This window comes from Hyalella azteca, unplaced genomic scaffold (genome assembly GCF_000764305.2).
Source record: "Hyalella azteca isolate HAZT.00-mixed unplaced genomic scaffold, Hazt_2.0.2 contig6926, whole genome shotgun sequence".
In the NCBI taxonomy this organism is placed as follows: Eukaryota; Metazoa; Arthropoda; class Malacostraca; order Amphipoda; family Hyalellidae; genus Hyalella; species Hyalella azteca.
The window spans coordinates 77,571-91,920 of NW_025937066.1; positions in this window are offsets into that span (position 1 = coordinate 77,571).

Genomic DNA, 14,350 nt, shown 5'->3' on the forward strand with positions numbered 1-14,350 from the left:
ATTTAGCGGTTTCATCAATTAGGTGTACGTTTTAGTCAATTTTAATTATTCCAAGTTATTACAAGGCAAGTCAGAATCTAATAGGCTATCAAAGCTAGGATACTATACGAGAAGTAGAAATTCACCTTATAAACTTTTGATTGATGTGCCACTTAGATATATTCAGATATAAGTGCCAGAATCATTGTAGACGTTAAATTTTTAGTTACAACTGTCTTTCCTTGAATCTAAGTGTATTTCATCTTCCGTTGCCCTAATTCGTGCATATTAAGCTTCAAAATTTATCAATTAGAGTAGTTTAGCCGAACAATTATCTCATTTGTAGCAAAGTTTAACCCAAGCTATTCGACGTTTCCGAACAATTGCACCGTCGGTGCACCGTCCGAACCCTTACTTGGCGCTCGTACGTTAACCTTCGCCGCTGCGGCTTAAATCCTGCAGCTATAAAGGAACTCTTAGGACGCTCTCGCAACTGATCCCATAAATTCAGCGACCGCAAATTCAAAGCTGTGGTCGTGGACGCGGCGGTGTGTAGCAAATCATGACGGAGATTACTTCGTGCTGGCTGCATGGCTGCCGGCAAATAAGCTATATGTGTAGGATAAAGGAGCCTGGCTTTGTGTCTGGTCCAGTAAATGAACCGCTGTGATATTTTATATGTTGCTGGTGTAACAGCTGCTCGTACCGGCGAAGTTTCAAAACTCTACAAGAGTATGTTAAATAAAGTTTTGAATAAGAGTACACTTTTTAATGCGAGTATACATTTTTTTGTATGTTTGATTACGTGATTTTTTCTTTAACTGAAAAAAGGCCTAATAAAAATATTGTTAGGAAAAAATCTAAAATTGCCGTGAATGGACCTTTACAATGCATAGCACAATCTTTTAGAAGTTATTGAAGACTTTAGGTCCACTGGCTTATAATTAGGCTCACGATAATGTGGCTCAATATTTTTTTGTATTTTTCAACCTCGTTATCAGTCATCCTATCATTGCAACTGATTCGTGTTCATAAAAACATTTCGGTTTAGTAGGTTATATCAATCTCTGTTATTTATAACTATCGATCAATGCTTTATTACCGCCCCTACTGTTTTTCATTATCAAAAATGTTCTTTAGTATTATAGATATATCATGAAAATAATGATTAATTCTAAAAATGGTGATATGATTAATTTTAAAAATGGCGATTTTGGAAATAATTTACGATATTGATACAGAAACAATGGTTCACTCAAGGACAAGTTCACAAAAAAGTTCACACACTTCACACTCAAGGCCACGTAAATTTTTTATCTCAGCATGTTCGCGTGTTGGGGCGCAAGTTCTGCAAATATTTCAGGCTTGAAGGCCTCGCTAAGCTTAGCAATTTTCAGTGGGCAAGGTTTTTCTGAAGCCAATCCCTGTTCTACGACGAGCTTTTTGCGCTAAGTTCAGGACAGATTTAAAGACCGTCCATTATTGCTAAGGACATCTCGTTTGCAGAAAAAGCTAAAGTCATCAATTTCCGTTAATGATGCCATATAGTGTAGATATGCAGGTGTTTTTAAATGTTATTGTAAGAATATTTATCCTAATTAATATTAAATATCGACAAAAGTAGTTTCGCAAAGATTGCATATTTTCGCAAAAGAGTTACTAGCTAATTTTAATTTATTTCTTACTTGTTGCTTTAGATAAAGCCCACTTAGAAATAATTTTATCCACGCAGGTGCTGCTATAGTTAGAAGCGGTGTTGTACTCAATAAGTCTACCTCTGAATGAAGATGATTCAGAGAGGCTTACAATCATTGTTAGCTTGAAATTTTTAAAGTTAGGTTTCGATGGAACCTGAACAAGATAAATATTGAGAACCACTTGAAAAGTCTCTTATTTGAGTGAAGTTCTCATAATCGCAGAAGCAACTCGCTTTTTTTTTATCAAAGTCATCACGCATTCATTTACAATTAATTAAAGTTAAAACTCATACTTAGCAGCGTATTGAAATGAATGATGGAAATAAATGATTAGAGATTGTTTAAAAAATCGTGAATTGCGGGTGGACAGCCGAGTGCAAAATTTTAGTTTACCTGCAGAAGAGTTACCGGTTCAGCTTCTGGTGATTATTAAGAATATTTTTTATTTTGTGTTGCATGTAAGTATCCGATTGAGAAAGAAAACTTTTGCAAAAGCTTGAAAAGTTTTAGTAGAAACCATTCAAACTGGATGCTTTGCCATCCTCAAGTTTTAATTGCCTGCATCGGGTTCGGGCCGGTGTATCACCATCGTTCATCATGACTAAGAGTGTTTCAAATTTGGGTTTTATTTTATATAAAGCTGACCGATACGTCATGGCTTTGACGGAAGCCGCGCTTCTTCTCCGAGTCTCGCTCGATAAGCACGCCTCCATAGGATTTTTTTCCAGGCTGCCAATACATTGCGGCCACTCCAGCCGCCTAGAACCTTCACCGCTATATACTCTGGCAGCGCTCTCGAATAAAATATATTATGTTTACTCGCACGATTAATAAAATCTGGAATTTCAGAAAAAACAAGTAGGTGAACAGCTGTTGCCGGAGTGCTCCATGCAAAATGCTTATCATTACGAAGCCTTTTCTGTACTATAAGCGCTGCGCAATTTATCGATACTCACAACAAATATAATTCCATTTTTATTCTGCACTTTCGTGTCAACAACAAGTATATTTTCGAGTTGAAATTGATGCACACTTATTTTTTTATTTGAACGATTTCTTCAACATGTACGTAGAGCTAAATTTGTATTATGAATATAATGAATTACTAACGAACCAGGTAGGCGCGTAAGAGAAAGTTATTTGAGAGAGATTACGTGATTTACAAGCAATGATTTAGTATTTGGTGGTATTTTGGTATTCAAGTGGCTGATCATTTGTTATTGTAACATTTACAGGTTGCGCGCTATGCAAGTAAGTGTTTTGAAATACGGCAGCACTGTCGTGCGTCAAAGCTTTAGTTGTATGTACAAAGCTCGTCTTGACACACTACGTATCATCGTTTGATGTATACCGAGACACTTGAGGCTGAGTTTGCTTTGAACGGAACGATGCTTTGCATTGTGACAGGCGTCATAGACACTGTATTTTCTACAGCAAAAACTACATTGCTTTTATGCGAACATAAAGAAGAAGATATCACAAGTGACATAACGCATTCATGAAGTGCACTTCATTGTTCATTCAGCCGATCAATGAATCTGAAATTGCCCATGCTTTGCGGATAAGCTGTCCAATGTCTTTATTTGAAGCTTGAGAGAGAAATGTCCTCTTGTTTTCCTAACGATGACAGAGAGAAAAAATTACTACCTACAGTATATGAGGGTAAGTAGTTTTATCAGAGAGGAACTAAGTTATGTTAAATAATTTTTATTCGCTCAATTAACAAGCACATGACAACATAATTATTCTTATTTACTTGAAGATTGTATGAGGCGATTGTTTAACAAATTCGCATTTCTGCGCGGAAAAGTCAAAGTAATCAGTCCAATTATTTCCATGTTCGTTCTGCCGTAAACTTGTTGATGAGCGGAAATGCTTTTGATGAGTTTTTCTGCGCCAAAGGTTGTGCGGGGGATAATATTTTCTCACAATTTCATCTGATATATTCAGCCATAAAAAAAAAGAAAAATATATTCAGAATTCTTCGTGTACCGCATGTCATGTTATTCCTTTTATTTAACTTGTTTTAAATATCATTCCTTTTGTAGAATGCCGGAGCCATTTGCCTGAAAGTAAATATTTTCGCACCCCTGCCAAACGTTTCTCAAGTTCATGGTTTTTGCTCGTCTTGTTGTTGCGTGGAACGACAGACAGCGATAAAAGATCGCTCTGCATGCTGCACACAAGGAACTTGTGTCATGGCTGTGTCTGCTTCTTGTGTTGAGCGATCGTTGCTCTCTGAATATTTTATGACAATGCTACTGGCCTCGAATTATAAATTGCTTGGAAATTCAATGCATTGTTTTTAAACGCAGAGCATAAACCGGGCGTGTAGGTTCGTAGGAATGCCCGTGAACTTCTTCAGTGCTTGAAAGCGTACTTTGCTCCCGTGAAAATCTACACAGCTATGGAAATTAAAATGGATAAATTTTATGTGTACAGAATAAATGAAAAAGGGCTGAAGTAAAATGATGAAGCTTCATTGAAAATACTGCTCGGATACTGCTACTAATGCTAGTTAATAAGTGTTAACTGGCAGTTCAAAAACGAAAAATTGAGTATTACTGATTTTAATTGATCTTTATAACCTCTCTTTCTAGTAATATTTTTGTTTAAGCATTCACGGTTGAACTTTAGTTTCCATGCAGCAAGGAAATTTATTCACTTTTATTTTGTTTCCAAATTTATCCAACTATTTGTGTTTTCGCTTGTATAATTTTACTAACAAAATTACCACTAGCTTCCCGCACACCGCGCACTCAGCTACACAATTCTGCCTACCCAAACTATTCTTACAAAATTCTAACTCACCTCACAGAATTCCTCATAGCAACAAAATTTTTTGACAGCCTACAAAATTCTCATACAGCATACACAATTTTTATACAGCCTACATAATTCTTATACAGCCTACACAATTCTTACAGTCACACAATTCCATCACGCCCTACACACTACAAAGCCATCACAAAGTACCATTTTTATTGTTACCATGGCGAATTGTTATATTCTAAGCATTTTCCTATGATCTAAATTTTAAGATAAAATTATTTCGCGCGAGCAAATTCACTAGAAATTTAATTGATGTTTCGTTGCAAGGTAATGTGTTCCCCAATTTTATCAGAAATATTTGGAAGTGTTAACTTTGCCTACGATTAATTGTTTCGCATTCGAATTTTTGGATACGAAATTTCTTCCTGTGAATATACTAAGCTAAAAGCCTACTGTAGGAATATGTAGGATCAAATCAGAATATTTTGTTCGGGGTTCTTAAAAGCAGCATAAAGATTAAGAGCAAACCGTATTGTTCGATCTGACGCGATTAGAGCGGTTTGACGATCCCGTAGCAGATAGCGAACTTTGTGCCAACTTACCTTGGGGTTAAAAATCTACACAGCTATGGAAATTAAAATGGATAAATTTTATGTGTACAGAATAAATGAAAAAGGGCTGAAGTAAAATGATGAAGCTTCATTGAAAATCATTTTCATGGATACGGCTACTAATGCTAGTTAATAAGTGTTAACTGGCAGTTCAAAAACGAAAAATTGAGTATTACTGATTTTAATTGATCTTTATAACCTCTCTTTCTAGTAATATTTTTGTTTAAGCATTCACGGTTGAACTTTAGTTTCCATGCAGCAAGGAAATTTATTCACTTTTATTTTGTTTCCAAATTTATCCAACTATTTGTGTTTTCGCTTGTATAATTTTACTAACAAAATTACCACTAGCTTCCCGCACACCGCGCACTCAGCTACACAATTCTGCCTACCCAAACCATTCTCATACAGCCTACACAATTCTAACTCAACTCTCAGAATTCCGCATAGCAACAAAATTATTTTACAGCCTACACAATTCTTATACAGCCTACACAATTCTTATACAGCCTACACAATTCTTATACAGCCTACACAATTCTTATACAGCCTACACAATGCTTATACAGCCTACCCAATTCTTACAGAGCCTACACAATTCTTACAGTCACACAATTCCATCACGCCCTACACACTACAAAGCCATCACAAAGTACCCAAAATTCAAAGGATTCTGCTTTGAGTTTTATTTCACGTTAGGATTTCCATTATTTAATGCCAGTCTTTTAACTTGAGAGCAGAATTTAAAAGCTCCTGAGATTTGAATGTTTTCCGAACCGTCCCGTGAGAAAAATCTTTTTAAGGATCCGCCAAGACAGCAGGAAATTGACCACATTCAGGGACTGGTGAAACATTGACTTCGCTGGTTCACAGCTTCAGATGGAACGCTGCTTTTACGTCAGTGCATTTCCTAGACGATATTTGTTTGACCGACCAAAGAAACGGAGCGCAAGTAGACAAAGGAAAGGAATACTTGTCAGTCACAATTCAAAAAATTGAGTGGAAGCAATATTTTTTACTTGATTTCTAGGTCGATCATCGCTTTGAATTCAGTTAAATCATAATTGATATTAATTTGATATTTCTGTAATCTAAAGACCACACAATATATACTGCTATGAACGCCTAAAACTCCGTTCTCTGAGCTCCATTTCACTGTATTCTCGTTTTTTTCTACTTAGCGATATTCTATAGGAGAAAAAATATTTTTTATTGTTACCATGGCGAATTGTTATATTCTAAACATTTTCCTATGATCTAAATTTTAGGATAAAATTATTTCGCGCTAGCAAATTCACTAGAAATTTAATTGATGTTTCGTTGCCAGGTAATGTGCTCCACAATTTTATCAGAAATATTTGGAAGTGTTAACTTATGCCTATATACGATTAATTGTTTCGCATTAGAATTTTTGAATACGAAATTTCTTCCTGAGAATATACTAAGCTAAAAGCCTACACGTACCAAAACCTCGACGCCAGCTGAATATTCTCCTGAATAATCTGAGTTCAAAAGAACATGATTACCTTGCCATATACGCTGCTTTAACTTTCACCTCGGCCAGCTCTTCAAGTAGATGATGGAAGACTCTCGTAAGCAAGGAACGGTACGTAACTCGGTGCATGCATGCTGCTCACAACAGTATAAATTTCTCGAGGGTCTCTCAGACAACATTACTCGCCTGATGCCGGGGCTTTGAACTTTAACAAACGATCGCAAAGCGAGGATGGATGAGACACCAGCACGCTCTTCTCCCAAGCTGACCTCGACTGCATTCTTGAACGCAAGGCCCTGTTGAACGTGGCGCTCATTGAGATGGATGAGCTTTGGTCTTTGGTGAGGTCTACGTTCTCGCTTCCCTCACTGCTTGAGGTTCTCAAACGCAATGCGCGTGCGTGGTTGTTTGGCTAGCATCAAAGACTGAGTCACGTGCCGTCTTGAGTTAAGCATGTTATCTGGCATCATACTTGGCTTTAACATGTTCTCTGCTTGGAAATAACTTTTTATGACTTAAATACTCCAACACTGGTCATTTCTTTTGAATTTAAAACCCAGCTGACAGACAATATGTGTACTGCTGAAAAGTAATTAAAGTAATTGTGTGAATTTTATCAAATTAAATGTGCATCCGTAATGAAGTATTGTTTTTTTCGATTTTAGAACAGAATACATGGAACAAAGAGTTCGTCTGTCTGGTTTCAGTCTACCAATAAAATAAATCATTCACCTCATGCATTAAAGATGAATTCAACCGAATGCAGCTATATGCCTTCGGAATTCTTATATTATTAACGGAATCCTGGTAAAAGCATAATAAAATTGATGCGGAATTACACCTTCTTTTCCAAGATTCTCGCCATTTAGCTCTTTCAAAATTCCTGAAGTTCTGCTTTCTGCGCAAAAAAAACTTCGTGCAAGGAGATCAAAGGATTGTGCGTTGGTCGTGGCTAGCTGCAGGAAGTTATAATTTGTTATTAAAATTGTTACAATATATTTAATTACAGTATAAGTTATAATTTGTTGAGGTAGTAGATTATGAGATATTTCAGGCCTTTTAATGTAAACTCGTCTCACTGGCAATCCGATGCGAATTAAAAAAAATCAAGTTCATCTTCTTACCGTAAGTAAATGGAAATATATAATGATATTAGTAACGAATTACATCGGTTTTTTATTCGTTCTCTTTGTTATGTTCGCGCACCTTTAATATAGCCGCTCCATTATTAATAATTGCAACATAAATGTCCACTGACGTAACCTAATGACATCCTAAACCCGATAATCATTTGTGAACGCTACTGCAACTCATTCATCACAAACGTCATTTCCCAAATTCATCACGCGCCGCATTCAACTCGTGTTTGAAATTAGCATTAGCACGCATCGAGGAGGTGGCCCGTTATCACTTGCAATGAGTCACTAACCACATTATGCAATGTTAGTGTACGTGTCGTGCCTGCAAAGCTTGATTTCTGATGGCAATAATGGATTTCCGGGGGCGGTAGGAGGCTAGAGAACGTGCCTGGGGCTTAATCCTTTGCTTCAATATGCCATCAGCTTATGCAGTCTGTGCAGCTCCCGCCCTCAGCAATACACATAGGCGAGGTTGATCCTATACTTCAAAAACATGTTCTTGTCGTATTATTCCCTGCAATAACTTCGTGAATGAATTATGGATCGCACGCTATCATTTGGAATACGAAATTTCCAGGAGGATTAATATTTTTAGCGCATTTTCTCATTAATGAAAATAAGGCGCTATTGTGCTCGCCATGTCCGTCCGTTCGTCTGTCCGTCTGTCCGTCTGTCTGTCTGTCCGTCCGTGACTTCACGTTTTCGTCGACGAGAAAATACGCTCTCTGTCACTCACTGCACTCAGCACTGAGTTATATTTTTTTCTTGCGGCAAAAAATCTGTTATAATTTCGCAAGTATCAGTTCAGTCGTTTCTAAAATAGAATTAGTATTCATAACTTTTTAAATTCAACTCGAAAATTCTCCAAGCCTAGAAATTTATTTACTTTAAAGCGGAAAAAAGTCTGATAAATTTCACAGGTATCAGTTCAGTCATTTCTAAAATAGAATTAGTATTCATAACTTTTGAAACTTAACTCAAAAATTTTTCCAAACCTAGAAATTTATTCACCTTAAAGCGGAAAAAAGTCTGATATAATTTAATAGGCATGAGTTCAGCCGTTTCTAAATTAGAATTAGTATTAATAACTTATGAGAATTGATTCGAAAATTGATGCGGAACTTCTTAAATTCAACTCAAAGATTCTCCCAAACCAAGAAATTTATTCAATTTAAAGCGACAAAATGTCTGTTATTCAGCCGTTTTCTAAATAGAATTAGTATTAATAACTTTTCAAGTTCAATCCGGAAATTCACCCAAACCCAGAAATTTATTCCTTTGAAACGGCCAATTTAAAAAGTTATCAATTCTAATTCTGTTTAAAAAACCGTTTTCAACAGAACTTCTGCGATTTTTTCTTTCGCAATATTAATACTAAAGAGCTGGAGCAGGTAACCACATAAGAATAATGTGTCTAAGTTAGAATTAAGTTGCCTACATATGTGCTCAAAAAGTTGGAAAATCAAATTTTTGGTCTAATTTTAATTATCAAATTTCTTAAAGAAATAATTAACATGTGAACTGACACACGTGAAATTATGACACCCTTTTTGACGCTTTAAAAGGTATAAATGTCTATGTTTGGGAGAACTTTTCACTTGAATTTAAAAAGTAATCAATACTACGTTATTTTAGAAACGCCTGAAATGATACTCGTGAAATTATACCACAATTTTTGGCGCTTTTAAGTGAAGAAATTTCAAGGTTTGGGAGAACTTTCGAGTAGAATTTAAAAAGTTATGAATACTAATTCTATTTTAGAAACGGCTGAACTGATACTTGTGAAATTATAAAAGACTTTTTGCCGCTCAAAAGTGACTAAATTTATAGGTTTGGGATAATTTTTTTAGTTGAATTTTAAAAGGTTATTAATGATACTCGTTATTCGATTTATGAACCGACTAATCTGGCTCTCATAAAAGTATAACAGAATTTTAGCTGCTTCGAAGTGAATAAATTTCTAGGTTTGAGAGAAGTTTCGAGGCTTGAGAGAATTCTACTTAAAAACCGGCGGAATAGACACTCGTGAAATTACTCAGTTTTTGCCGCTTTAAAGTGAATAAATTTCTACATTTTGAAAAATTGAACCAAACCAAATAAACATATTTACATTTCAACCAACCAAATAAACATATTTACATTTCAACCAACCAAATAAACATATTTACATTTCAACCAACCAAATAAACATATTTACAACATTATTATTGAAGGGATAATTATTTGTTAAGTTATCCTATCAGAAAATTTGATAAGTTGTCTAAACCTCTAAAAATTTCTCGTTCGTGAGCTGAAGTTTCTATCGGATGTCCGATGTCATTCAATTATTTAATTACATTTCGTTTTGTATGTGTAGAAAGGCTCCGAAATAAGGGCTTGATTAAATCATTATTGAAAATAGTTTGTCGGCCTAAAGAAAGCGCACGGTTTTTGTTTTGTTTTTTTTTCATGTTTTGTGTTCATCGATAGGTTGTTTCAATTATTAATTTTTTGTTCATTTATTCACTTTTATTCATCCTTCTAAATGGCGATAGTTATTACAACACGATCATCAGTAAATGTCTGGGGCCACTGACGGCTTTATTTCTATATCATTTATTTATTGAATGGGCCCCGACAACGTTCGTCTGTGGGTATTTCCAAAGCGTTATCGGCATCACCGGTGTATCGGCGGGAATTTTTGTGTCATCGTAAATCTCATGATGATATATAACTGGCTCGTATCATTGATACGCATGGTGACAAGCAAGCGTGATAAATTAGGCTATGTGCTACAGAATCCATCATTTACCTTAGTTCTGTTCGGAAGTTTGTACTAACACACTTCTTACCAACCGCCCCACAGAGAATAATGGTCAATTTAAATTGATCCGCTCAATTGCTTGTCAGGCTGCGATAATTATTTCATTTTAAAAGTGCTGGTGTAACATTCTTTGAGTCGGTTAAAAATGTTCCAAATTAGAACTGTCCTAATAGTATCAGAATTTACATTAAAAATGTAACCGGCATTTTTCGCTGACAAACCTTTAGGTAAATCTAATAAATCTTCATTTTATTACACAGACAAATAATGAAGGGACATTCTCAGGTGAAAAAAAGCGCGACCGTTGGTCGAGTGTGTAGTTAAGGCGGCAGGTTGCCCATTATACGCTCTTACACGTTCATGAAAATATAAGATCGTACATCTTAGATCTATTCGAGGCATTATGTAGAAAGGAGTGATAAATGAAAATTTAGGACCGTAGATCTCAGATTTCTTCGGGCGCACTTTTTAATTGAAGTAAGGGGAATGGAAAATCTAAGGTCTAAAAAGCATTTGCGCACTCTCTTAAGTCTAAAGTATGGCAAAGTGAACACTCAAGAGAGCAGATTTTACGCGCATTCGTGCGCACTCCGAAGTCTATAATACCGCAAACTGGAGAACTGAGATCTTGGATCTTATAATCATTCAAGCTCAGTCTCTAGTCTTAAGCAGAGAAAACCGACTGTATAAGATTGCAGATCTCAAAAACATTCACATGCTTTCTCACGCACAAAGTATTATATTTTAAAGGCAAAAATAGAATGCGATGATAGAAAATTTTTTGTAAATAAGTAGAAGTGTGTTAAATTTTGATTACAAGATTTGTAGCAGACAGACAGACAGACAAACAAGAAGTGAAGTTAAAGAGAAGTGTTGTAAAATAGAATGCGATGATAGAAAATTTTTTGTAACGAGTGTCGTACAACAGAGAACAAATTTCCTTTGCATGAATCGGTCTATTACAACAGCAATGTTGACCTCTGGCAAGAGTTGGCGTTTTTAGCGCTTTTTCTCATCTATGGAAAAGATATAACTCAGTACTTACTTCAGTGAGTGACAGAGAGCGCATTTTCTCGTCGACGAAAACGTGGTCACGGACGGACAGACAGACGGACGGACGAACGGACATGGCGAGCACAATAGCGCCTTTTTAGCGCATTTTCTCATTTATGGAAAAAATGCACTATTGTGCTCGCCATGTCCGTCTGTCTGTCTGTCCGTCCGTGACTTCCGCGGAAGGACGGACGAGAAAATGCGCTCTCTGTCACTCACTGTAGTGAGTACTGATTTAATTTTTTTACCAGTCATGTTTCTGGTTAGCTTTCTATGCTCTATTTTCACAAGGAGGTAGGTACATGGAAGGCTTGTTTATAGCCATCAAGCGAGATCAGGACAAACCAATTTATGAACTTCGGTCTCTGGCAGTTCTAAAAATAATATTCTCTTGCTCAGATCCATAATTATCTTCCTCAATATTCCAGAAATATTCCATCGATATAAACGAAGTAATAATTAACATGAGGGCTAACACACAAGTATGGTGCTGCATAGAGTTTTAAGCTAGAATTATTAAATTAATTTTTATGTGCATTTCAGATTTATTTATTTTTTATTGTAGTGCTTTGTATCGTGGATACCAGCCAGCCGTAGAATACAGCGTTAAAGTAGACACTTTGCCTCCCACGAGTAGTCGTTCATCCGCGGCATGCATTAGGAAAACGCGCACTTTGCGCCTCTTATAAATAAAAAAATAATCGATTCTCCTACCCCCACAAAAAAGTCCCTTTGGACAATTAAATTCTTGGCTTGTAAATAAGAGGAACAAAGGTTAGTTCCGTCACAAGCTCTCATTTGGGAAGCGTATATCGCAATTTATGCTCGATTTTGATTCCAGATTGGATTTATCGAAATTTCTGACGTTATTGCTCATGAATACCAAGCTTCTGCCTCCCATCGAGACCGAGAAGTTTACTCTTTGAAATATTTGAAATTTTCATTTTGATCTTTTCGATATTTGTACGAATTTATTCGAATTTATTTTTAGGTTCTTTAGTGACGTAGGTAGCTTCTGGAACGCAAGAAAATTGATAGCTGAGATTTATTAACAGAGATTTAGCTTAAAAGTTGTGTACAAACAATTTCAGCTTTTTAAGCCCTCTTTATAAAGAAAGTTTACTCGCTTATAATGCTAGAAAAATTTTAATTTGTTTCAAAAACTTGCAGTCATCCACTGAACCAAGATTGGAAATTATTGATGGTTTTCTTATTATAATATTTACGTATGAAAACCATCATAAATTTTTCTTAAAGCCCCATTCAAAATCAATCCCAAAACAAAAAATAAAAAAAATACTACAATAATATACGTTTAAAAATTACTTTTTAAAGACAACACTTCTAAAAAATCCGGTGTCTCTAATGTCGCACATGTACAATGAATTTCTAATTTTATTTTCTAATATTAAAAAAATATTACTCAGTACTCACTGCAGTGAGTGACAGAGAGCGCATTTTCTCGTCGACGAAAACGTGGTCAGGGACGGACGGACAGACAGACGGACGGACATGACGAGCGCAATAGCGCCTTTTTTCAATAAATGAGAAAATGCGCTAAAAATTAATTTTCCAATTTTTTAACATATAAAAAAATTTCAAAATTATTCATTCTGTTAATTGATTAATGCATTGTCTCCGGCTTTACGCAAGTATTCAAAATTTCAGATAGATTGGACAGGCAGAAATTTGTTAAATATGATTATAAGATTTGTAGCAGACTAAATTATTTTTCAATTTTTTCCAATATTAATTTTTTTATTTTACAATTATTTATTCTGTCGATTGATTCATGCATTGTCTTCGACTTGACGCAAGTCTGTAAAATTTCAGATAGATTGGACAGCCAGAATCGTGTTAAATATCGATTATAAGATATGTAGCAGACAAAATTATTTCTTCAATTTTTTAAACATTGAAAATTTTTTCCAATTTTTTAAATTATTATTTTCTCAATTGATTCATGCATTGTCTCCAAATTTACGCAAGTTTGCAAAATTTCAGATTGATAAGAGAGGTAGAAGTGTGTTAAATATCGGTTAAAAGATTTGTAGCTGACAGACAAACAAACAAACAAACAACCAGAAGTAAAGTTAAAGAGAAGTGATGTAATAAAAAACTATAACAAAAAGTATAATACAATACATACATAGTACAAAGCCTTTCAGTGATTAACCTGCTAATTTCGACTGCCTGCCGGATATCTGCTACTAGACACAATATCCTTCGAATAATAGAGGATATTGGAACATCTGTCTTCCATATATAAGTTTATAATTGTTTCACAAATTTAGATCTATTTCATTTATGTCGATGAAAGTGTAGAATTTCTTTGGTATTAAAGGGAATTGGCTTTCCTAAAATGGACAGATCGGACGGCAAGTTTTCCTTACGTTAAGTCTGTTATGGCAACCGCTCTGGCAACAACAGAGGCAGGACCGAGTTTAAATGGAGTGGCAGTGTTCCTGTAGCAATGTCCGGCTTTCGAACTTCGCCGATGACCAGCAGGCAAATTGGGTTTGAATGTCTCACTCGATCTATTACAATAACAAGGAGAGACGGAAGGGCAGTCAGCAGCTGCCACCAATGGACTCGATTGGGAAACACGAAGCAAGCTACCGATAAAAGTTCGATACCATCGACAACGCAATCGATGGACTTGAAGCAGCTTTTCGATATCGTTAGACTTGTGGTGAGCTCGCGGTCCAGGTATTGCAGCTGCTACCAAGCAGAAAAGAAAAACTGGAAGATTTCTTCGTTTAAATTTCGTTTCCATTCCGTTTTACGTTGTTTTCCATGTC